Source organism: Oryza sativa, chromosome 8 (genome assembly GCF_034140825.1).
Source record: "Oryza sativa Japonica Group chromosome 8, ASM3414082v1".
NCBI classification, from domain to species: Eukaryota; Viridiplantae; Streptophyta; class Magnoliopsida; order Poales; family Poaceae; genus Oryza; species Oryza sativa.
This window is the reverse complement of record NC_089042.1, coordinates 14,874,820-14,899,406: the sequence shown is the minus strand read 5'-3', so window position 1 is coordinate 14,899,406 and position 24,587 is coordinate 14,874,820.

The following is a 24,587-nucleotide window of genomic DNA, read 5'->3' as shown; positions in this document are numbered from 1 at the left end:
GGGAAATACATTGCTTGCTATCTGTATCTATGCCACTAGGGTTTAATTGCCGATGATCATCTTTAGTGCTTCCTCGAGATGGGGAGCATCCATATTGTTCTTCTGCCATATCACCTTTGACCCTTTTCTGATACCTGATAGACTAATTACCAAACACCGACTATTATGTTCTCAAATATTGATGTCTCCTGGATCTTCTTAACTGTTTGCAGGTATATCCGAACTTATCAATGTAGAGGCATGGCGGGTACCCTTATGGGTTTCATCCAACAATCCTTATCTTGATCTGTAAGAGGCGTATCCAAACTCCTATCCCCAACTACTGTCTCATTGGCTTTTTAACCCAACACGGTTTAATTGGTTTTCTTTTCCATCCACAGGTTGGTTATTAACTCGAGGTTAGAATATAGTTCCTCTGACACGAGACCCTAGGTCTCCTTTGTCAGTAAACCATTATACACATGATCACATATCCGCATCTTCCAAAAGAATCCTCTTAGAACTTGTCTGTATTACACATTTCTCCCTTATTACACGAATACAAGGCACTGCCTTAAACAAAAAGGGAAGGTGCTTATCATCGGTACATTGTATCCTCAACATGAATCATCCCTAAACATAGCAAGCTCACTGTTTACAGACATGAATATATTTATTAATTACATGATTGCTGCAAACTTTCGATTACACAATGATAAGTAGCGAACTGAAAACCACAAGCGTGGCTGCTCATTTTGATTCTGGAGAGATATAGCTGGCGTTGTTCTAGTGACTGCATCATCCTTGATTGGTTCTGTGATGATGTGATAGAACTGCATATTGCTATCATTCACAGGAGAAGCTTCCTTCTGGGTGCTGTTTGAAGCGGATGACGGTCTTCTGCTTGGTATCGCCCTCCGGAGGTTGATTGCCCTTGGCTCGGCCTGGAGTAGGTCGGGGAGAGACACAACTTCTTCCATCGACGACAATTCTTTGCTGAGGCTGTCGGTGCAGAGAATGGTTGGCGCTAAAGGTATTATTGCTATGATTTATTGCAGAGTTAGGTGGAGCAGGAGGAGCATTGGTGCTGTGGATGATATCGTCGATGTTGCGGTTGGAGCTGACTAGCTGATGAGACAATCGTAGGGTTGTTCGTTGGATTTCTGCGGTCTTGGTCAACGACACACTGAGTTGGCAATCCTTGGGCACATGGTTTGTTCCTTCGCACAGAAAACATGTCACCTTGCGAGTGGGACACTCCCCTGGTGGATGGTCTTCTTCATAGTGAGTGCAGAGTGTGAGACACATGCTAGCAACGTGTCCAATTTCTCCACAACGGGTGCATGCCTTTGATCCGAAGAAGACACATCTGAAACTCTTAGTCCAAACAAATGTCTCTTTGGTTGATCACTTGATTTTCTTCGCCATCAATCGCTAGGTTATTTGATTCATAATAGATTATGAGCTTACGGAAATGAGACCCTAGGTCTCCCTAATCAGCAACAAAATGTACACAACTCACAGCACTTGCAATCTTAACATGGATCCTTCATAAACTTATCAAACTCCTTCATTATCTCATGTTTCTCTGTTATTACACGATTGACGGGGAACAACTATAAAACAAAAGTATTTGAACACTGATATAAGAGTATTATGGTTGCTTCTGTCTAGCGCTAGGCTTAACAGGTACTGCATTTGCTCCAGTGACCACTTGGCGATTGGCATGTCTGCTTCCTTAACCGGTACTACAGTTGTAACAGACAATAACTTTCTTACGCTCGGGTTCTTCATCTTGTACTTGATTTCTTGGCTGCTGTGCTGGAACATCCAAAGGTGCAATGCCGATACTGGCCTCTGTCTTGTCAACTGGTGGCTGGGGCTGAAATTGAGCATTGACACCTTGTGGTAATGCACTCGCTGGAGTTGGAGCTGTTGCAACGCGGGCTATAGGACTGCTTCGGGATGCCTGGATGACAATTCGCTGAGGAGCAAGCTTCTGATTGCAGGGAGTTGCGTGGACTGACGTGCTGGCAGCTATGTTTCTCGGTTTTGGGCACTTGTCGGCGAAATGACCCATTCCTTGACAATTGAAGCAACAGATATCTTCCCGGACTCGGCATTTTCTTTTCTCATTTTGATTCCTCTGTCCTGGCACTGGAGTTAGGCTGAAACTGTAATCTTGGCGAGGATTTGTGTTGCCTTGATGCTTCTCTCCGTTGGAACTGGCGGGTTGGTTGGCCATCTTCTTCGTCAGCAGAAAACTGAATTGACAATCTTTTGGTACATGATCAGTTCCTTCACAAAAGAAACAAGTGATCCTGCTCGTTGGACACCTGTCGGGTGGATGGTCTTCCTCACAATGAACGCATGTAGTGGCACACGAGCTGGCAACATGACCGATTTCTCCACAACGAGAGCATGCCTTACGTTCCATTTTATTCTGGTTGAAACCTTGGGGAGACTTCTCATCTTCATCATCTGAGGAGACTTGATCTGAATCTTCACTATCAGACACTCTACCTCCATTAGCTAAAAGATGCTCTGTCAACTGTGGTGCACCTCGGAAGGTATTTCTTCTCTGACGTTTTGTCATTCCTGGTGGAGGCCATTCTGTGCTGGTAATGATCATCTTACGGACTTCATCTTCGGTTCGCATTGGTGTTTTTCTTTTCTGCTGAGGACACTCCCTTGCATAGTGCCCTTGCTCATCACACATAAAACAAATGATACTTGCTTCTTTTGAGTCAACATGTGGCACGTCACCATGGGTCCTTCGGGATGCTGGCGGCATGCTGACTTGCGGTGTGAGTGCTTGGACTGCCTCCAACTGCACTTGAGGTTGTATTTGACTCAGGTTCAGAATTGGCGTCTGATGCTGCTGTAGTATCTCTATAAGCAATCGGTTCTGGTTAATCAGGTGTTGGACCAGTGTCACACAACTGGTGTCTGGTGCTTCATTCACTCGGGAGCTTGAGGTACCAATGTCCTGACTTCTGACCTTATTGCCTTTCTCATTGTCAGCCATCTGTTGCAAAGGTTTGGAGAGGGAGAGAGGGAAAACAAAGGGGAGAGACAGATTAGAAGCTAAGGATAGGACCTTAACAGATCTAAGTCTTTTGCTGTTATGATGTATGTTAGTCTTATTCTGCAAGTTGATTAAGCAAACAACCTAGCATGGTTACATCACACCCCACTGATGCAAACCACGCGCTACACACACAAGCAAGGAAACACACGACTAACGACTCTACCCTAGAGGGTGGCTTAGGTTCTGCGACGGGTTCTCAAGATCTTCACTCCTGCTTCACAGCTGGCTTCACTGCTTCCTCCACTTCGCTAGCGGATCCTGCAGTCTTCCGGAGCTTCGGCAAACAACTGACGATGTCTTCTTCTTCACTGACCTGACCATCTAGTACTAGTTGAAATCCGAAGAAGAAAGAAGGGAGTAAATCTTTTGCAAATAGCATTAGGGGAAGGAGAAAAAAGGAACTTTCGCAAATAGTTTTATTTATAAAATATGTCCTTAGGTTTTATCCACTTGGCTTATCCTACAGTCGAGATGGCTCTGATACCAGCTTGTCGCGACCGAGAAAATTGCATTTTCCCGAACGCTAGTGTATTAATCCCCGTCCCAGGAAAAGCCGGGGTACACCATACAAACATGATATAAAAGTCACATCTTTATTATATCGATAATATTTACATTATTACAAAGGCACTTAAGGCCTGACAATCAAAAATAAACAGCAGCGGACTAACGGGCCTACGGCTCCATCTTCACAGGCGCTCAACTGGGGTATAAGCTAAGACTCCACCTAAGACTTCTTCTCCAAAGCTTCTCTTACTGAAGGGGGAAGAAAGATAGAACAAGAATGAGTACAACCACAGTACTCAGCAAGCCACACCGGCAGATGCATGATTAATGCAAGGGGTACAAGGGGTTAATAATATAGGGGTTAAGTTTTGCAGAAAACCGCATTTAAAAGTTACTTAGTTGCCCAAAGCCATTTTATAAAGACGATCCTAGAGCTACACAGTATTATTAATCAAGGCCGTGAACCCTCATGAACCTGCCTTAACCCAAGGCCTACGATGATTCAGACCGAACTGGCAACCCGACCCTGGGTCCCAGCTCGTCCCAAGCCAACCCAGGCCAACCATTCCACATTTTAGTTGTTAAGCAAATTTTAAGAATTAAAACACTAACTTGGGTACATTGCTCGGCTTGCCCATAACCGAGGGCGCGGCTATTCGAATAGGTTATACTCTGATCAGAGGTGTACATCTTTACCCACAAGACACGTCTTCCTCACGTGCAACCACGTGCCACATACCACCACGGCATATGGACGGAAGACATGACATAGTTTCCAACCCATCCTAGCCATAGACAAGAGTACCGACCCAACCCCACCTACGGCCGGAACCTCCGGGACAGGCAGGCAGGATTGAGCCCCTAGCAGCAGGACACCAGCCCTGTGCCATGACATCTCGACTACCGGGCCGCAGCTCGTGTAGCCTTCATTTGTCCTGGAGAATGTCCATCGACCCCCGACTTCGTCCATCTCCATCCGTGTACTTTTGTTTATAACCAGACTGAGCCACAAACTAAGCCTTACCCACTAGACATGTGGAAGTACGGTAGTGCTTTGCAACAGAGGCCCGAAGACTGGTCCTTATATGGCCGAGGTGCTACTATCAAAACCATGCACCCCGAGCCCAGCCTAAAACCATTTTGGGGATTTTGAATAGAGGGGGCGGTGTGAATCCAATTCCACAATAAACCAACCATTCTAAAGTGTCCAGGTGATATGAATATCCCAAAGTCTAGAGTTGTAAAACCGCCTAATGTCACCTAATTAATCAGCGAAGCATCTACCTAAAATTTATACTAGTGGTACTATGAGTAGAGTGTCCACTAGTTGGGGTTTTGTTTAATCTAGGGTGAACAAGGTAATAATAACAATAACAATAATAATAAGGTCATAACAAAGGTAGATAGGCATGGCTAAATAAAACAGTGATAACGCGGGAATTTAAATAAAGCGATAATGCAATAGTTTAAATCAAAATAATTTTATAAACTGGGATTCAATATGTTCAAGGATGATGTGACTTGCCTTGCTCGCTTTCCCAAACGCCGGCTTCAACTTCCACGAAGAGCGGATCTTCCGAAGCTGCAGCGTCTACACGACCAACGGAAAAGAAAAGGCTTTTACTCTAATAAACTCCATACAACAAGCAGGAACAAAGCACAAAAATGGGTTCTTGACTTCTTAAGGAAAAATTAGAGACTTGAACGGTCCAATTCCGAGTTCAAATGGCCAAGTTATGGCCATTTGAAGTTTATATGCTCTTTAAATGAATATTTGCGAATTTCTTCATTTAAATTTTAATTTAAAAATCGGATTTATTGCGTCAGCCGAGGGGAGAGGGCGCGCGGACCGGGTCCACGGGAGTGGGGCCCACGCGGCAGCCTCACGGTCCACGGTGGACCGGGTGCACGCGGCTCACACCGGCCGGCGCCGTGGGTCCCACGCGTCAGCCGCACCCGAGGGCGCGGGCGGCTGACGGCCGGGCCCCACATGGCAGCCGCGGGGCGCGCCCGAAGGCGGCCTCGCCGGCACAGCCGACGGGAGGCGGCGCGCCCGCGCCCCTATGGTCGCCGGCGGCGGCCATAGGCACGGCGGAGCGGCGGCCGAGAGAGGGGAAGGGAAGGGGGAAGAGAAGCGGCGGTCCTCGGCTCACCCCGGGTCGACGGCGACGACGGAAACGGCGACCGGAGCGAAGGAAGGCGGCGGCGCGGCTCGGGTGGACGGGGTCGACGGAGTTCCGGCGGTCGGCGACCGAAACGGAGGGGTGGACGAGGTCGGCGAGGATGCGGCGAAGCCGAAGGAGGCGGCGCCGAGGTGGGAGACGGTCCGGGGTGACGACGGCGGCGGGCCGGAGCTCGGCGGCGACGGCGGAGAGAGAGAGCGACGTCGCGAGCTCAAATCCGGCGAGGAGGAAGGGCGGCGAGAGGCGGAACCAGACGGAGGAGGTGCGGGGAGGGTTTAAATAGAGCCGGGGCGAGAGAGGGTGGCCGGGGAAGGGAGGAAACCGGCGCGGGAGGTCGGCCGCCATCAATGGCGCCGGCGAGATTTGCGGAGGCAAATCCGCCCGTTTGAACGCGGCAGAGAGAGGGAGAAATGGGGGGACAGAGAGAGGGGATCACGGGGAATAATTCCCCCCACTTTAATGCGCGCGGGGACGGCGGGAGGCGGCGGGATTCGCGGCGGCGGCGGCGCTAGGGCGCGGGCGGGGCGGCGGGAGCGGCGGGAGGATAGGGATGACAGGTGGGCCCCACCCATCAGCGAGGGTGGCGGGCGGGCCCGCCCGTCAGCGGCGCGCGCGCGGGGAGAGGCCGAGTGGGCCGCGGGGAGGAGGAGAGAGAGGGAAGGAGATGGGCCGAGCCGGCCCAAGAGGGGGAGGGTGGGGAAAAATACTTTTTAGGGTTTTTCTTTTTATAAAATCATTTTAACTTTGTTTATTTCTTAATAATTATTATTTGTGCTCTGAAAATTCCACTAAAATTTGAGGGCTCCTTTTAGACCAAGGAGAATTTAACAAAAATTCTCCGGGCCACATTTGAATTTTTCTTATACGCATTTTAGTGTTTGCCAATTTCTTTTCGAATTTTAATTAATTCTATTATTCCTTTTAGAAAATGATTTTTATTTCGGGATGAATTTATCAGGACGTGACATGTGCGTTGACTACAGAGCTCTCAATGAAGTCACCATCAAAAACAAGTACCCTCTTCCCCGGATCGATGATCTGTTCGATCAGCTTAAAGGTGCCACTGTATTCTCCAAGATTGATCTTCGTTCCGGATATCACCAATTACGTATTCGTGAAGAAGATATTCCTAAGACCGCATTCACCACGCGATACGGACTGTATGAATTCACGGTGATGTCATTCGGTTTAACCAATGCTCCTGCCTTCTTCATGAACTTAATGAACAAAGTGTTCATGGAATACTTGGATAAGTTTGTCGTGGTTTTCATTGATGACATTCTGATATACTCACAATCAGAGGAAGACCATCAGCACCATCTTCGTCTGGTGTTGGGAAAGTTGCGGGAACATCAATTGTATGCCAAACTTAGCAAGTGTGAGTTCTGGTTGTCCGAAGTCAAATTCTTAGGGCACGTGATATCTGCTAAAGGAGTTGCCGTGGACCCCGAAACAGTGACCGCCGTCACTGATTGGAAGCAACCCAAGACAGTCACTCAAATTCGCAGTTTCTTAGGTTTGGCAGGATATTACCGGAGGTTCATCGAGAACTTCTCCAAAATCGCTCGACCCATGACACAGTTGTTGAAGAAAGAAGAGAAATTTGTGTGGAGCCCGCAATGCGAGAAGGCGTTCCAAACTCTCAAAGAAAAGCTGGTTTCCTCGCCAGTGTTAATCTTGCCGGATACTCGCAAGGACTTCATGGTGTATTGTGATGCTTCGCGCCAAGGATTGGGGTGCGTGCTCATGCAGGACGGTCATGTGGTGGCCTATGCCTCACGCCAGCTACGGCCTCATGAAGGCAACTACCCTACCCATGATTTGGAGTTAGCCGCGGTGGTTCATGCTCTAAAAATCTGGCGGCACTATCTCATTGGGAATCGCTGTGAAATATATACCGATCATAAGAGTTTGAAATACATCTTCACCCAGTCGGATCTGAATCTTCGGCAGCGGAGATGGTTAGAACTCATCAAGGATTATGATGTGGGAATTCACTATCATCCTGGTAAGGCCAACGTGGTTGCCGACGCTCTAAGTCGAAAAAGCCATTGCAACACTCTTGACGTCCGTGGCATTCCACCCGAACTTAGTCAACGGATGGAAGCCCTGAACCTAAGCATAGTTGGTCGTGGATTCTTGGCTACGCTGGAAGCCAAGCCCACCTTGCTCGATCAAATCCGCGAGGCTCAGAAGAACGACCCGGACATGCATGGACTCCTCAAGAATATGAAACAGGGTAAAGCCGCTGGTTTCACAGAGGATGAACACGGAACCCTATGGAACGGAAATCGGGTATGCGTTCCAGATAACAGAGAACTTAAACAGCTGATACTTCAGGAAGCTCACGAAAGTCCTTATTCCATCCACCCTGGCAGTACGAAGATGTACTTAGACTTGAAAGAGAAATACTGGTGGGTTAGTATGAAGCGGGAAATTGCAGAGTTCGTGGCCCTTTGTGATGTGTGCCAGCGTGTCAAGGCAGAGCACCAACGAATATTTGGACTCCTCCAACCTCTCCAAGTACCAGAATGGAAATGGGATGAAATTGGGATGGACTTCATCACCGGACTTCCAAAAACCCAAGGTGGATATGATTCTATATGGGTAGTTGTGGATCGATTAACCAAGGTAGCTCGATTTATTCCTGTGAAGACCACCTATGGAGGGAACAAGCTAGCCGAGCTCTACTTCGCTAGGATCGTGAGTCTCCATGGCGTTCCCAAGAAAATCGTATCTGATAGGGGAAGCCAATTCACCTCTCACTTTTGGAAGAAGCTCCAAGAAGAGCTGGGTACCCGATTAAATTTCAGCACCGCGTATCACCCGCAGACAGATGGACAGACCGAGCGTCTAAATCAGATCCTAGAAGATATGCTTCGCGCATGTGTCCTAGATTTCGGGAAGACCTGGGATAAGAGTCTCCCCTATGCTGAGTTCTCCTACAATAACAGCTACCAAGCCAGCATACAAATGGCACCCTATGAAGCGCTGTATGGACGCAAATGCCGGACACCGCTATTGTGGGACCAAGTTGGGGAAAGCCAAGTGTTCGGGACTGATATCCTGAGAGAAGCTGAAGCTAAAGTCAGAACCATTCAGGATAATCTAAAGGTGGCACAGTCCCGGCAAAAAAGTTATGCAGATAACCGTCGCCGTAACCTGGAATTCGCAGTGGATGACTTTGTGTACCTTTGGGTCACGCCATTGCGGGGTGTACACAGGTTTCAGACAAAGGGGAAGCTCGCACCTCGGTATGTGGGTCCTTTCCGTATCATTGCTCGGCGCGGAGAAGTCGCTTACCAGTTGGAGCTGCCCGCCTCCTTGGGCAACGTGCATGATGTGTTACATGTGTCGCAACTCAAGAAATGTCTTCGAGTGCCATCCAAGCAGGCCGACTCAGAGCAAATTGAAGTTCGCGAAGACTTGACCTATGTGGAGAGGCCAGTGAAAATCCTGGACACCATGGAGCGCAGGACCAGGAACCGGGTAATCCGTTTTTGCAAGGTCCAGTGGAGCAACCACGCCGAAGAAGAAGCTACCTGGGAGCGTGAAGACGAGCTGAAGGCAGCCCATCCCGATCTCTTCGCCAGTCCTTCCGAATCTCGGGGTCGAGATTCCGTTTAAGGGGGGTAGGTTTGTCGCGTCCCAAAACGACTCTAAAATACATCCCCGAAATTATGCCGAGAATAATTAAAATCCTTGTGAAAGCCTCCAACAATTAAAATGTGCAAAGTTAAAAGTCGAATAAGGCTTGGAGGATTTTTGTATATTTCCTAAAAGCCTAAAATGCGTAAATAAATTTTAGTGGAATTTTCAGAGCACAAATAATAATTGAGAAGAAATAAACAAAGTTAAAAAGGTTTCATAAAAAGAAAAACCCCAAAAAAGTCTCTTTTTCCCCCCCCCTTCCCCTCTTGGGCCGGCTCGGCCCAGCTCCCTCCCTCTCTCTCCTCTCCCCCGCGGCCCAATCGGCCTTCCCCCGCGCGCGCGCCGCTGACGGGCGGGCCCGCCCGCCACCCTCGCTGACGGGTGGGGCCCACCCGTCATCCCCTACCTCGCGCCGCCCCCGCCGCCTCGCCCGTGCCCTAGCGCCGCCGCCGCCGCGGATTCCGCCGCATCCCGCCGCCCCCGCGCGCAATAAAGAGGGGGAAATCACTCCCCGGGATTCCCTCTCTCTTTTCCCCCACTTTTCCCTCTCTCTCTCCCTCGGATTCGTTTGGAATCACTCCCGCAAACATCGCCGGCGCATCAATGGCGGCCGGATCTTCCGCGGCCGATTCCCCCTCATCCGGCCGCTCTCTCCCCCTCCCAACCCTATTTAAGCGCTCCCCGTGCCTCCCTCCTCCGTTTCCGCCACTCGCCGCTCTCTCTCCCCGTCGGATTCGAGCTCGCGCCGTCGTCCTCTCTCTCCGCCGTCGCCGCCGAGCTCCGGTCCGCCGCCGTCGTCGCCCCGGACCTCCTCCCGCTTCGGCATCGCCTCCTTCGGCTTCGCCGCGTTCTCGCCGACCTTGTCCACTCCTCCGTTTCGCCCGCCGACCGCCGGAACGCCGCCGTCCTCGTCGACCCGAGCCGCGCCGCCGCCTTCCTCCGCTCCGGTCGCCGTTCCCGTCGTCGCCGTCGACCTGGGGTAAGCCGTGGACCGCCATTTCGCTTCCCCCTTCCCTCCCCTCTCTCGGCCGCCGCTCCGCCGTGCCTATGGCCGCCGCCGGCGACCATAGGGGCGCGGGCGCGCCGCCTCCCGTCGGCCGTGCCGGCGAGGCCGCCTTCGGGCGCGCCCCGCGGCTGCCAGGTGGGGCCCGGCCGTCAGCCGCCCGCGCCCGCGGGTGCGGCTGACGCGTGGGACCCACGGCGCCGGCCGGCGCAAGCCGCGTGCACCCGGTCCACCGTGGACCGTGAGGCTGCCGCGTGGGCCCCACTCCCGGACCCGGTCCGCGCGCCCCTCCCCTCGGCTGACGCAATAAATCCAATTTTAAATTAAAATTTAAATGAAGAAATTCGCAAATATTCATTTAAAGAGCATATAAACTTCAAATGGCCATAACTTGGCCATTTGAACTCGGAATTGGACCGTTCAAGTCTCTAATTTTTTCCTTAAAAAGTCAAGAACCCATTTTGTGCTTTGTTTCTGCTTGTTATATGGAGTTTATTAGAGTAAAAGCCTTTTCTTTTCCGTTGGTCGCGTAGACGCTGCAGCTTCGGAAGATCCGCTCTTCGTGGAAGTTGAAGCCGACGTTTGGGAAAGCGAGCAAGGCAAGTCACATCATCTTTGAACATATTGAATCCCAGTTTGTAAAATTATGTTGATTTAAATTATTGCATTATCGCTTTATTTAAATTCCCGCGTTATCGCTGTTTTATTTAGCCATGCCTATTTACCTTTGTTATGACCTTATTATTGTTATTGTTATTATTACCTTGTTCACCCTAGAATAAACAAAACCCCAACTAGTGGACACTCTACTCATGGTATCCCTAGTATGATTTTAGGTAGATGCTTCGCTATTTAATTAGGTAACATTAGGTGGTTTTTCAACTCTAGACTTTGGGATTATTCATATCACCTGGACACTATGGAATGATTTGGTTAATGTGGAATTGGCTTCACACCGCTCCTTCTATTCAAAATCCCCAAAATGGTTTTAGGCTGGGCTCGGGGTGCATGGTTTTGATAGTAGCACCTCGGCCATATAAGGACCGGTCTTCGGGCCTCTGTTGCAAAGCACTACCGTACTTCCACATGTCTAGTGGGTAAGGCTTAGTTTGTGGCTCAGTCTGGTTATAAACAAAAGTACATGGATGGAGATGGAAGAAGTCGGGGGTCGATGGACATCTCTAGGACAAATGAAGGCTACACGAGCTGCGGCCCGGTAGTCGAGATGTCATGGCACAGGGCCGGTGTCCTGCTGCTAGGGGCTTAGTCCTGCCTGCCTGTCCCGGGGGTTCCGGCCGTAGGTGGGATTGGGTCGGTACTCTTGTCTATGGCTAGGATGGGTTGGAAACTATGTCACGTCTTCCATCCGTATACCGTGGTGGTATGTGGCACGTGGTTACACGTGAGGAAGATGTGTCTTGTGGGTAAAGATGTACACCTCTGATCAGAGTATAATCTATTCGAATAGCCGCGCCCTCGGTTATGGGCAAGCCGAGCAATGTACCCAAGTTAGTGTTTTAATTCTTAAAACCTGCTTAACAACTAAAATGTGGAATGGTTGGCCTGGGTTGGCTTGGGACGAGCTGGGACCCAGGGTCGGGTTGCCAGTTCGGTCTGAATCATCATAGGCCTTGGGTTAAGGCAGGTTCGTGTGGGTTCACGGCCTTGATTAATAATATTGCATAGTTCTAGGATCGCGTTTACAAAATAGCTTGGAGCAACTAAATATCTTTAAATGCTGTTTCCTGCAACCCTAACCCTTTATAGTATAACTCCTTTGTACTCCCTTGCATTTATTCTGCACTTGTGGGTGTGTCTTGTTGAGTATGGTGGTTGTACTCAGTCTTGCTCAATTTTTCCCAAGCCCAGAAGAGGAGCCCCTTGAAGATGAAGGCTTTGGTGTCTAGCTCGTGCCTGCCGTCAAGCGCCTGTGGTCGTCGCCCTAGTCTTCCGCTGTTTCTCGTTTGTCTTTGGGTGTGCTGGGCCTTCGCTGCCCATGTAATAATTTAACTATTTACGCTTCCGCTTGTTGAACTCTGAATTGTATCAACTTTTGGTGTACCTTGCCTTTTGGGACAAGGATTAATGCACGCACGTAAGGAACGCCCGTTGGGTTGTTTCCGGTCGTGACAGATATGGCGGCGTCGGCGCGGGGATTTGCCCTAGGCAGTGGCGGCGAAGGAGAGAGGCCGAGAGAGATCGATCGGCCGAAAACGTTAAGTGTTGGTGGAGAAGACGAGGGCACGCGTCGGGAATATATATAGCCCTCGATCTTTACTCCCGGTTGGTGAGAACAACCTGGAGTAAAGATATCTTTACTCCCGGTTGTTGAGAACAACCGGGACTAAAGAAAAGTTCTTTAGTCCCGGTTGTTCTCAACAACCTGGAGTAAAGATATCTTTAGTCCCGGTTGTTCTCATCAACCGGGAGTAAAGATCTTTTCCCGCTATTTCCAAATTCTTTTTAAACCCGGTTAGGGTTAAGAACCGGGACTAAAGATTATAGCACTGCATATTATTTTCGCTTATATATGTGTTTCTAAAATAGAAGTTAATGCATTAACATTATTTAAAGTACAAAGATTAATGACAATTACTTCGAAAAATTATTTTTGTCTGTAATAAATTAAGTGGATAAATCGTAATAAGCAAATATATGACTTAAAATTAATAAAAATTCCAATAATCATATATACTTAGCATATGAATGATATTATTAAATTGGTAAAAACTCTAATTAAGATATGTATGTACATACTGCATGATTTAAAATTAATAAAAATTGTAATCATCATATATACTTAACGTAGAAATTATATTAAATTAAATGTTAAAAACTCTAATTAACATATGTAAATGCCACATGCATGATTTAAACCTTTTAAAAATTCGAATAGTCATATATAAGTAGCATATGAAATATAGTAAATTAAATTGTGAAAAACTCTAATTAACATCTGTAAATGCCACATGAATTATTTAATACTTTTAAAAATTCTCTAGTCAATTATAATTAGCATATGAATGATAGTCAATTAAATGTAGCATATGAATGATAGTAAATTATGCCATACATCAATTGATTTATATGGATAATCAATACATCCAAAATAGTTTACATCGTGTACACAATAATTACGGCATTACATCGGCGGTGACGGTTGACCGCACGTACTTTCTCCTCACTATTATTCCCTCCTTGTGATCGCTGCGTGAGTAAGGGGTGTCTTCATTTGATAGGAGGATGCTAGGGTCAATCGTCACCGTGAAAGGGGGTTGCCCATCCAACTGATCATAATCCTCGTCAGTCTTGTCCTCAACTCCGACGATTTTTCTTTTGCCTGGGAGAACTACTTGACGCTTAGGCTCGTCAGGCCCTCTGCCCTTCTTTCCTTTGCTAGACATGTCCTTCACGAAAAAGACTTGCCTTACATCATTGGCAAGGACAAAAGGTTTGTCCGAGTATCCAACCTTGTTAAGGTCAACAGTTGTCATACCACTGTCATCAATCATTACGCCTCCACCAGTCAACCTAACCCATTGGCTCCGGAACAGAGGAACCTTGAGAGGACCATAGTCAAGTTCCCATATATCCTCGATGGCACCGTAATACGTGGCAGTTGTTCCATCGTGTCCCATGGCATCGACACGAACAACGCTGTTTTGGTTCGTGCTCTTCATGTCTTGGGCTCTCGTGTAGAATGTGTACCCATTGATCTCATATTCCTGGAATGTCGCGATCGACCCAGACGGTCCCCTCGCCAGGAAGGCAAGTTGTTGGTTGATCGACTCGTTACCTATGAGATGTTGTCGTAGCCACATGGGGAAAGTATCAATGTGATGCCGTGTAATCCATGCATCGGACTTACCGATGTTCCTGGCGTAAACAAGAGCCAAGTGCTCCTCGATGTTAGGAGCTACCAATGAAGAGTGTTGCAGAACAGTGAAATCGGCTTTACGGAATAAATTGTTGTCTACCGTCATTATTGCTTTCCTTCCGAGAGTTCCCTTTCCCCGTAGTCTCCCTTCATGGCGTGATTCAGGTACCCCGATTGGGCGAAGGTCTTCGATAAATTCTACGCAAAATTCGATGACCTCCTCTGTTCCATAACCCTTGGCGAAGCTTGCCTCTGGACGAGCACGGTTACGAACATACTTCTTCAGAACGCCCATGTACCTCTCGAAAGGAAACATGTTGTGTAGGTACACAGGCCCGAGAATACGGATCTCTTTCACAAGGTGACAAAGCAGATGCGTCATTATATTGAAAAATGAAGGTGGAAATATCAACTCAAAACTGACGAGACATTGCACCATTTCATTCTGAAGGGCTTCTAATCTATCCGGATCGATGACCTTCTGCGAAATTGCGTTCATGAATGCACATAGCTTTGTTATTGTTGCTCGGACATTGTCTGGAAGGATACCCCTTATTACAACTGGTAGCAGTTGTGTCATCAACACGTGACAGTCATGAGACTTTAGGTTTGTGAACTTCTTCTCCTTCGTGCTTATTATTCGCTTGATATTCGTGGAGTATCCAGATGGTACCTTTATGCTCTCCAAGCATTCAAATATACTTTCCTTCTCTGCCTTGCTAAGAGTGTAGCTGGCTGGACTCAAGTAATGGCTTCCTTTCTCCTTTGGTTCCGGGTGAAGGTCGCCGCGTTGTTCCATATGCTTCAGATCATTATGTGCTTCCAGTGTATCTTTCGACTTTCCGCATACACCTAGGAAGCCAAGAAGGTTTACGCAAAGGTTCTTAGTGAGGTGCATCACGTCGACTGCGTGGCGTACGTCCAAGAATTCCCAATATGGTAACTCCCAAAATATAGAGTTCTTTTTCCACATCGCCGCGTGACCATCTTCGCTCTCTATAGGCTGGCTTCCAGGCCCCTTTCCGAACACTACATTAAGATCTTTAACCATAGCAAACACTGTTTTCCCGCTGCGATGTTTAGGCTTCGTACGGTGGTCGGCCTTATGTTCGAAGTGCTTGCCTTTCTTCCGTACCGGATGGTTTGCTGCAAGGAATCGACGATGACCCATGTATACAACCTTCCTACAGTGCTTAAGATACGTACTTTCTGTTTCATCCATACAGTGAGTGCAAGCCTTGTACCCCTTGTTGGACTGTCCGGATAGGTTGCTAAGTGCAGGCCAGTCGTTGATGGTTACGAACAGCAGCACTCGTAGGTTAAACTCCTCCTGTTTGTCCTCGTCCCACACGGGGACACCTTCCTTCTTCCACAACTGTTTAAGATCTTCGACCAGTGGTCTTAGGTACACATCGATGTCGTTACCAGGTTGCTTGGGGCCTTGAATAATAATCGGCATCATTATGTACTTCCTCTTCATGCATAGCCAGGGGGGAGGTTGTAGATACACATCGTAACAGGCCAAGTGCTATGGCCGCTGCTCATCTCTCCAAAAGGATTCATGCCATCCGTAATCAAACCAAACCGTATGTTTCGTGCGTCCTTTCCAAATTCTTTAAATTTTCTGTCGATATTTCGCCACTGCGAACCATCGGCGGGGTGTCTCAGCATCCCGTCCTGTTGACGCTCTTCAGCGTGCCATCGCAACATTCTAGCATTCCCCTTGTTCCTGAACAAACGCCTTAGCCGTGGTATTATAGGGAAATACCACATCACCTTAGCAGGAATTCTCTTCTTTGTTAGCTGCCCGTCAACTTCTCCTGGATCGTCTCGTCTAATCTTGTATCGTAGTGCTTTGCAAACAGGGCATGCTTCTAGGTTCTCATACTCCTCACCGCGATATAGGATACAATCATTCGGACATGCGTGAATCTTATGAACTTCCAGTCCTAACGGGCAGACTATCTTCTTAGCCTCGTACGTTGTCTCGGGCAATTTGTTTCCCCCCGGAAGAATGTTCTTGACGAGTTTCAATAAATCGCCAAATGCCTTGTCACTAACCCCATTTTTTGCCTTCCATTGCAAGAACTCCAGAGTGGTATCTAACTTTTTGTGCCCCTGCTCGCAACCTGGGTACAACGAAGTTCTGTGGTCCTTCAACATCTTGTCCAATTTATGGGCCTACTTTTCACTTTCGCAGTCCTCCCTGGCGTCCTGCAACATCTGACCAAGATCATCCGCAACGTCGTTACCATCAGCAGCTATTTCCTCCTCGCCCGTTTGATTTTCTTCAAATCCAACATACTGAGCAAAGTCCGGAATATTGTCGTCTTCCACTTCATCTTCTTCCATTTCAACACCTTGCTCTCCGTGGGATGTCCAACAATTATAGCTTGGCATGAACCCCGACTCAAACAAGTGGAAATGAATAGTCCTGGATGCAGAATACTCTTTCTGATTCTTACATTTATTGCATGGACAACAAATAAAACCCCTTTGCTTGTTAGCTTCAGCCACTCTCAAAAAATAGTGCACGCCGTCAATAAACTCTTTGGACCGCCAGTCAGCGTACATCCATTGCCGATCCATCTACATGAGTCAAAAAAACCGTACACAAATAATTATTTTTACAACAATGACAGTCATACAATAATTATAAGATATCTTTATTCATACAAAAATCATAAAATATTACACCAAATAATTCTTAAAAACTATTTGTAAAGTTTTAAACTAATTTTAATGTGTTTTACTTCTTTTAATTTTCATTTTAGTTTGTTTTCTATTATTTAAGATTAACTTTCACTAGAGTTTTCCTTCTCAACTATTTTATAAAACCTTGTTTAGCAAATGAACTAAATTTCTATATATTCTTTCTTCCCCACACACATTTTCTCTCTCATCAACTTACAACTTATAAATTTTGGAGACAAAAAAAGTGTGCAAAACATAAGTGCAAATGTAGTATGACAAAAAAAACATTGGAGGATGAAGTTGCAAACCTTTTAGGCACCTCCGATTTGTATGTAATCACCAAAATAAATTCAATAGAAATTTTGGCATGACCTCCCCTCTTTTTTGAAGAAATTTTAAAGCTTGCTCGGGCAGCTGGAGGAGGAAGAAGACATATAAATAGAGGTGGGACTTTAGTCCCGGTTGGTAGGCTAAAGATCACCAGGATCTTTAGCCCCGGTTGGTAATACCAATCGGGACTAAAGTTATGATCTTTAGTCGGGACTAAAGATCCCGGGGGGCCTGACATGCCCTGACAGCATTCGAACCGAGACTAAAGATGATCTTTAGTCCCGGTTGGTGTTACCAACCGGGACTAAAGATCAAATATGCCCGTTACCCTTTTGAACCGGGACATCTTTAGTCCCGGTTTTTATTGCATCCGAAACTATTGTGGAAATCGGCCGACCGACGAAAGATGGTTTCTCCACCAGTGTATGGACGTTTAATTATTGAGGTTTTACTCATACCATCAGTCTTATGAAATTGTGCTGCTAGAGGTCGTAGTAGTCCTTCATTGAGTTAAGCTGTTACAGTGTGCTGACCACTGAGGCAATAGGTTTTGCTATCAGCAGTGCAGCCATCACTTGTGCTGTCCCTGTAGTTATTGTGTTGTTGGTCCATAATTTGGTGCTTATATGATGACAAGTGAACTTCTGCTGTAGACTAATTTTGATTAGCTGGCTTATTTAAAGGATGGAACTTCTGAACCTTCCATCTATTTGGAAACTGTACCTCTGCATTTTGGAGTTGTTTTTAGTCTTTTCAGCTTATGGTTATTTATTAAGAATCAACACATGTTATGCATATGGGTGCCCCTCTAAGAATTGACGATTTTGAGTAGTAGTAGAGAAATAGGGAATTAAATGGATGCCGCATCTGGCAACGACTTCCATTAGCAGATCTCTTGTTTTGCTTGCATTGTCAGCAGAAAAAATCCCCCATGATTTCAGCCATCAAATTCTATTATTTACCTGTAGCAACGCATGGGTATATACAATTATTTACTTATTACTAGTCAATATACCCGTAGCAATACAATTATTTACTTATTACTAGTTAATATAGCCGTGCGTTGCTACGGGTAAATAATACTCCCTCCATCTTGATACACAAACCAAGGATAAGTAATTCTACTTATCATCCATTTAAATATGCTACTAGTCATTCCTCGTAAACAAGCGATTCATTAATATTTACATTTCTCGATGCCAATGTAACCAATCTTGTGTGGAAGAATGACGAGTCATGCATTAAATCCGAGAAAGTTATTAAGATGATAGGTTGTTGAATTGAAATATGCCTATCAAAAATAAAATTTTTAGATTTGGAAATATAACTATCAAAAGTAGATGGAGGGAGTAGAATTTGATGGCTGAAATCATGGGAGATTTTTTCTCAACTTGTAATCACTTCAATTGATTACAAGTGAATCGGACAGACCGGACTAGCATGGCCCAGCCTATCGTGCTTCGTACGACTGACCGGACTAGCATAGTCCGGCCTGTCGTGCTTCGTGCTTCGTGCTGGGACTTGGGCCGTACCAGGCTAGCACGGCCCAGCCCGTCGTGCTTCATGCTAGAACGGCCCTGCACGGCCTGCTAATCGTGCTGGGCCGTGCCAGGCCAAGGTGGAGAAGACAAGGCCCAAACATGGCCCAAAGATATATCGGGCCTGTTCGGGCCGTGCCGTCACCGGAGCTCAGATCGAGTAAGCACCACCACCACCAGATCGAGAAAACGATGGAAATATTGCATGGGAATTGATCGAGAGCTAACTCAGATTGAATGAATAAAGAGAAGCAAGGGAAATGAAATCACTGCGCTTTGATTTATTTTTGTTAGGATCGGATCCGAACCAGATCAACTTACATGGGAAATCGTTGCGCAATCAAATCTATCTGATTAGCATTAGAGCAAGTATAATACGTATTATATAGGTAAGCTGAGAGAAAGCTAAAAAAAACCCTTATAGTCAACACATCAACTGTATTAGGGCAAGTACTACAGTCATTTAAGTACAATCCCCTAAATGCCACCTAAGCTTAAATGATGATGTGGAGGAGAAAGGAGATGAGAGAGAGGATGAGCCACCCCTCATACAAGGGTCAACCTCTTCACAAACTTCAAGGAGGAAGGAGAAAAGAGTGAGGTTGATTGGATGAGAGTGAATAAAATAAATATTTATATTGCATTGAGACTAGTATATGAGCTGCCCTCTAATAAATTAGTTGATGATATAGACAATATTGGATGTGATAATCACCTCTACCATAAAACTTAGCCCTTATTAGCGTTGCTCATAGCAGGTGGCTTGGAAACAAGGGGCAGGGCACCACAATCCCAGGCGGCAGCCTCGCACGTCGTGCACTGCAAAGTAAGCACTATTGGAGGGCAACGCCGCGAGCCCAGCTGCCCAGGACGCCTGGCTTCTTGGCCAGATCCTCGATCTCGGCGAAGGTCAGCCTCGCGGAGAAGGCGTAGATCCCGTGCGTTACGTACCTGTAGTAGGAGTCCAGGAGGCGTGGCTCGCCGGAGTAGCCAAGCACGGTGCTCGGCAGGAAAGACACGTGCCAACGGCGGTGAGCATCTTCGTCCATGGCGCCGGCATTTGGTGGCTTCCGGAGGATGACGAGGTAGGTTTCGTGTCTAACATGGGGTTCGCCGTAGTATTGCCGTCAGCTTTTGCTGCACGTGGTGGCGGTGCAGCAGAGACGAGGAGGAGGATGGCCATGACAGCCGCCGCCGCTAGCAACAAAAGTCGTGGCGACGATGTGGCGGCCACTACCCACGAGGACGACCACGCGGCGGGAGCGGACAGCCCCGATCTACCGGATGGTAGATCGGCTGCGGCGGCTTGTGGCCGGGTGGCGCACGGGCGGCCGGCCCGGCCATGGCGTGCGGCAGCGCGGCACGGCCACCACCAGCGACCGGCAGCGCACGACGGTGACCGGCGGCGAGCGGCGGCACGCAGCGGCGCGGGAACACTGCACCGAGGCGTGACGACATGGCACAAGCGGCGGGCGGCGTGAGAGAGCGAGGAAGGGAGGGGAGGGCCTCACCGACGGCGAGCGACGGGGTCGGACGGCGAACGGCGGACAGACTGCGAGGAACGGTCTTAAATTTTAAGCTGTCTACTTTCCGGAGGATCAAATATTAAGAGGTCAATAATTGCGTTAGAGTGCGCAGCCGGGTCCACCAATCGTGAGCCACCAAGGTCATATTGGGTCTGCTCCACCGTAGGCCCAACCAGAGCCACAATATTAGATCCTGTGCCTACGCGGTGTGGGAGCGGTAGGGTACACGGGAGCGGATGGCGAAAGAGGGAGAAAGATGGAGGAGGAAGGGGTCATATTTATAGCGGCGGGAGAGCCAGGCGTGGCTGGTGGAGCCGGTTTCCACGGCGGCGACGTGGGGAGGTGGGGGAGAGTGAGGCGGCGGGATTCGAAATTCGAATCCCGACCGTTTCTCGGTGCGGGTGCGCGGGGGAAGTGGGGCGGGGGTTGCAGGAGGTGGGTGACGTGCGGGGGGAAAGCGGGGAAGTGGCGCGGGAGCGGCGGTTGCGGCACACAGTGGCACCGGCCGGAGCTAGGAGACGGGTCCGACAGGTGGGGCCCATCTGTCAACGACCCGTGAGGGAGGGGGGCGCGCGGATGTCGGGCCGGCCCAGCTGAGGAGCAGGGGGGAGGAAGAATGGGCCGACGGCCCAGAAGGGAAAAAGAGAGGGAAAAAGAAAAAGGAAAAAAGAGATTTTTTTAGGGATTTCTTTAATGCTTGTGCTCGATTTTAATTGATTAAAATTATCTCTGGGGCTCTGAAAATTCCACTAAAAATCCTGTTAGCGTATTTTAACATGTAGAACCCAAGAAAAATTCCACATTCCACTTCCAAATATTATTTGCATTTATTACTTTAGGGTTTCACTCTTGACTTTAAACAAATAATTTCATGCGACAATTTATTAAATAAATTTAGGCTTGGGAAGAACTTCAGGTGTGCACCCACTCCTACCATTCTCGTTGTAAACAATTTACTCCTATCATGCGCCTCTACCACCCACCTTTATTTGAGTAAACGATTTATTTCAATAATAAAAACAACTTCCCAGCTTCCGATCCCACCCCACGTCCCGCATCGTGCTCCCACCATTATCGGAGTAAATGATTTACTTCGATAAAAACAACTTCTCTGCTTCTGGTATATATTATATTTTCCCTGTACCCCACCAACCACTCTCGCCTTGCAGTTATTATAGGGAAGTCTAGGGACTTAGAGCATATCCTATTTGAAGGAGGGTGGAATTCAAATCTGGTAAAGGATCTTTCCTTCTATTGATTTGATAGAAATTTATTTTTCTTTTCCTGTCTCTATAATTTTTGATGAATAAGCCTGTGGTAATCCTTTTATCTCTATTTTATGGCACGGGCGCCTGTCCAGTCTATAAACAAGTTCTAATAGGGAAATAAAAACTATACTAAAGGAAACGTAGGATATCACTCCTAAAATCTAGAAAAGGACATATTAGGGCTATGCGGATTCCCCACTTTTTTTTTCTTTTTTTCGGATCTAAATCGATCCACCATCCCAGCCCACAGATCGACGACACACCATGGAGGAGGACGATGACACCGTGGTGGTTGATGGCGGTGGGCGGCCGCGGTTGAGGCGACGGCACTGCTTCGGGCCTCGCTACCGGACGCTGGGCAGCACCTTAACTAGCAAGGAGATGTTCATCTGGGCCAATAGCAACAACCAGCGACTGCTCCACATCGGCGACATTGATAGAACAAGCAGATAAGGAAATTACAGTCTGATTTGCATCTGCATACTCTCCTTCAACTTCACGTATGAAGCCCCGATTTTTTTTTTGCAAATCAAATTAACGTGCAATCTCCAATATTACCTAGATCTCAATTGATGGGCTGCACAGGTCCTACATTTGCACATCGTGCTCCATGTGGCTGGCCGCAGAGGATAGCGTGGAATCCGCCGGTGATGGAGGTTGCTTGCTATTTTTCTTTTGCTCGTCATCTCTATTGACATGAACGATAATGTTTTTGCATTTTTTTTGTGCTTGCTAGATGATGGATGGCTGCTATTGTGCAACGTCGAGCTCATCTCTAGACCACACCGCTACATCCTTCCATGACTCCATCGTAGATTACTGCTCGCCACCTGGTTGCCTTCTCCACTACCAGTCACAAGATGCAGACCATCCTCTTCATCCTTCTAGCAAGATCCATCAAAGCCAACAGATGGATTTTTGACTGAATCATTTTTTTTTCTTTTCTAGTTTGATTCACCATTTTACCGCTTGTGTGTGATTGAGCCTGTAATTTTTTCATTCATACGACTATTTTATGATATAGGTCAACAATACTCTTAGTACCAGTTTTTACTCTTATACTGTATATTGGACACATCAGTAAATATATTACTACACGGTGGCTACGAGATCATGGCTATATCGAGAGGAAGGTGGTAATGTTTTACTCGCAAACCATGAAATCTCAATTTTTACTCTTATACTGTGTATTGAATACATCAGTAAATATATTACTACACAGTGGCTATGAGATCATGGCCTATATCGAGAGGAAGGTAGTAATTATTTTACTCACAGACCATGAAATCTAAACAATATTTATAATATTGGTAAAAGAATTACTAGCGTTATAAACTGGTTGTAATTCTGTTATGACCATCTAGGTATGGCATCATACGATGTGGAGGCATTCATGCGAGTTAATTTGTTACTTTTGAATGAGCAGATGTGGGAGGCTGGGAGTAAACGAAAAACTGCACAGAGTAAATACGTTACTTTTGAAATGTGCGGAGATACTATAAAAACAGAAAACTCGAAAAAAAATAGACGGTAAATATTTTGCTAAAACGCGAAAACAGAATAACTACATAGAAGGAATGAAAAACAGAAAAATCTGGATGGGGCCTATTGATGAAGCACGGATGAGATGGAAAAGAGAAAAAAGTACGGAAGGTGGAGTGGTAAAAAAAAAAAGGGAAAAAATGGACCAAGAAAAGGTGGGATGCAGAGAAATGATGGGTCGTAAAATAGAGAAAACCGGAATGAGAGGGCGTTGTGCGGCGCTCGAACTAATATTTCGCATTGTAGCGCGCGGATTAGCGCTATCGTCTAATATATCGCATTAATATATTTTTCAAGTTTGTAATAATTAAAACTCTATCTATTATACATTAATACTACATTGTTTTACATAAAAAACTTAATCTTCATCTTCATATTCAGGAGAAAAGAACATCACCATGATGAATCGAATCAAGCACCAGAGATTCCGTTTCAGAAAAAAAAATACTAGAGATTCTCAGTCCTCGCCCCCCTAGCTGAGTCCAGCGGGATGCGGAACGTGCAACGAAATTCTAGCCCATGAGAATGTGAGATGGGGGAAGAGAGAGGCCCCCTAAAAGAAACCCACATGCAGCCCAATAGCCCATGTTGGGTGTTCGGCCGTGCAGCCCATGCTCGCTTCTTTCCTTGTCCCCTCTTGGCCACTTCTCCATCTTCTTGCCCAGATCGATCCAAGCGTAGGTGACGAGCGAGCGCTGCTAAGAACTAGCGAGCTCGAAGCCCACGACGAGCTCCTCTCCAGCGAGCTTGTCCGGGCGACCAGGTCAGATCTTCGCACCGCCTCGATCGCCGTTCGCCTGTGTCCCCTGCCCACCCACGGTCTGTCGTCTCTCTGTTAGATGGATCTCCCTCTCCTTGAGCCCAACGACTCAAGGGGGCCTTGACCCGCGTCCTGATCGGGGGCGCCCAGCCCAATGGCTGGTGGGCCCCCATCACACTGCGCCATATAAAAGGGGTAGAGGCCGGGGCGGCACACAATACGAGATTCATCGTTGCCGCCACTCCACCCCACAAACCCTAGCCGATCGAGAGGGGGCGCAGCCAGTGACGGGAAATGCCACCGCCGCGCCACGACCTCGCCGGAACCGTCTACGATCGCCACTGCCGCAAGCACCGTCGCCGCCGTCCACGTCAACCCCGCAGCGACGACGACGATGTCCAGCGCCTCTTCCTCCACAAACACCTCAACCGGTCGGTCTCTCTAAACCCTCTCCCTCATCCATTGTTGTTCAAACATCAACCCAATAGAGCCTACCCGACTAGATCTAACCTAGGTGATCCTAGAGAGTTCTAACAATGGTATCAGAGCGTTCCTAGTGCTTAGATCGGTTCGGGGATATAAATCCAAAGAAAGAAAAGCAAAAGATCTGCACGGATCAAAAGAACCGAAAAAACCCT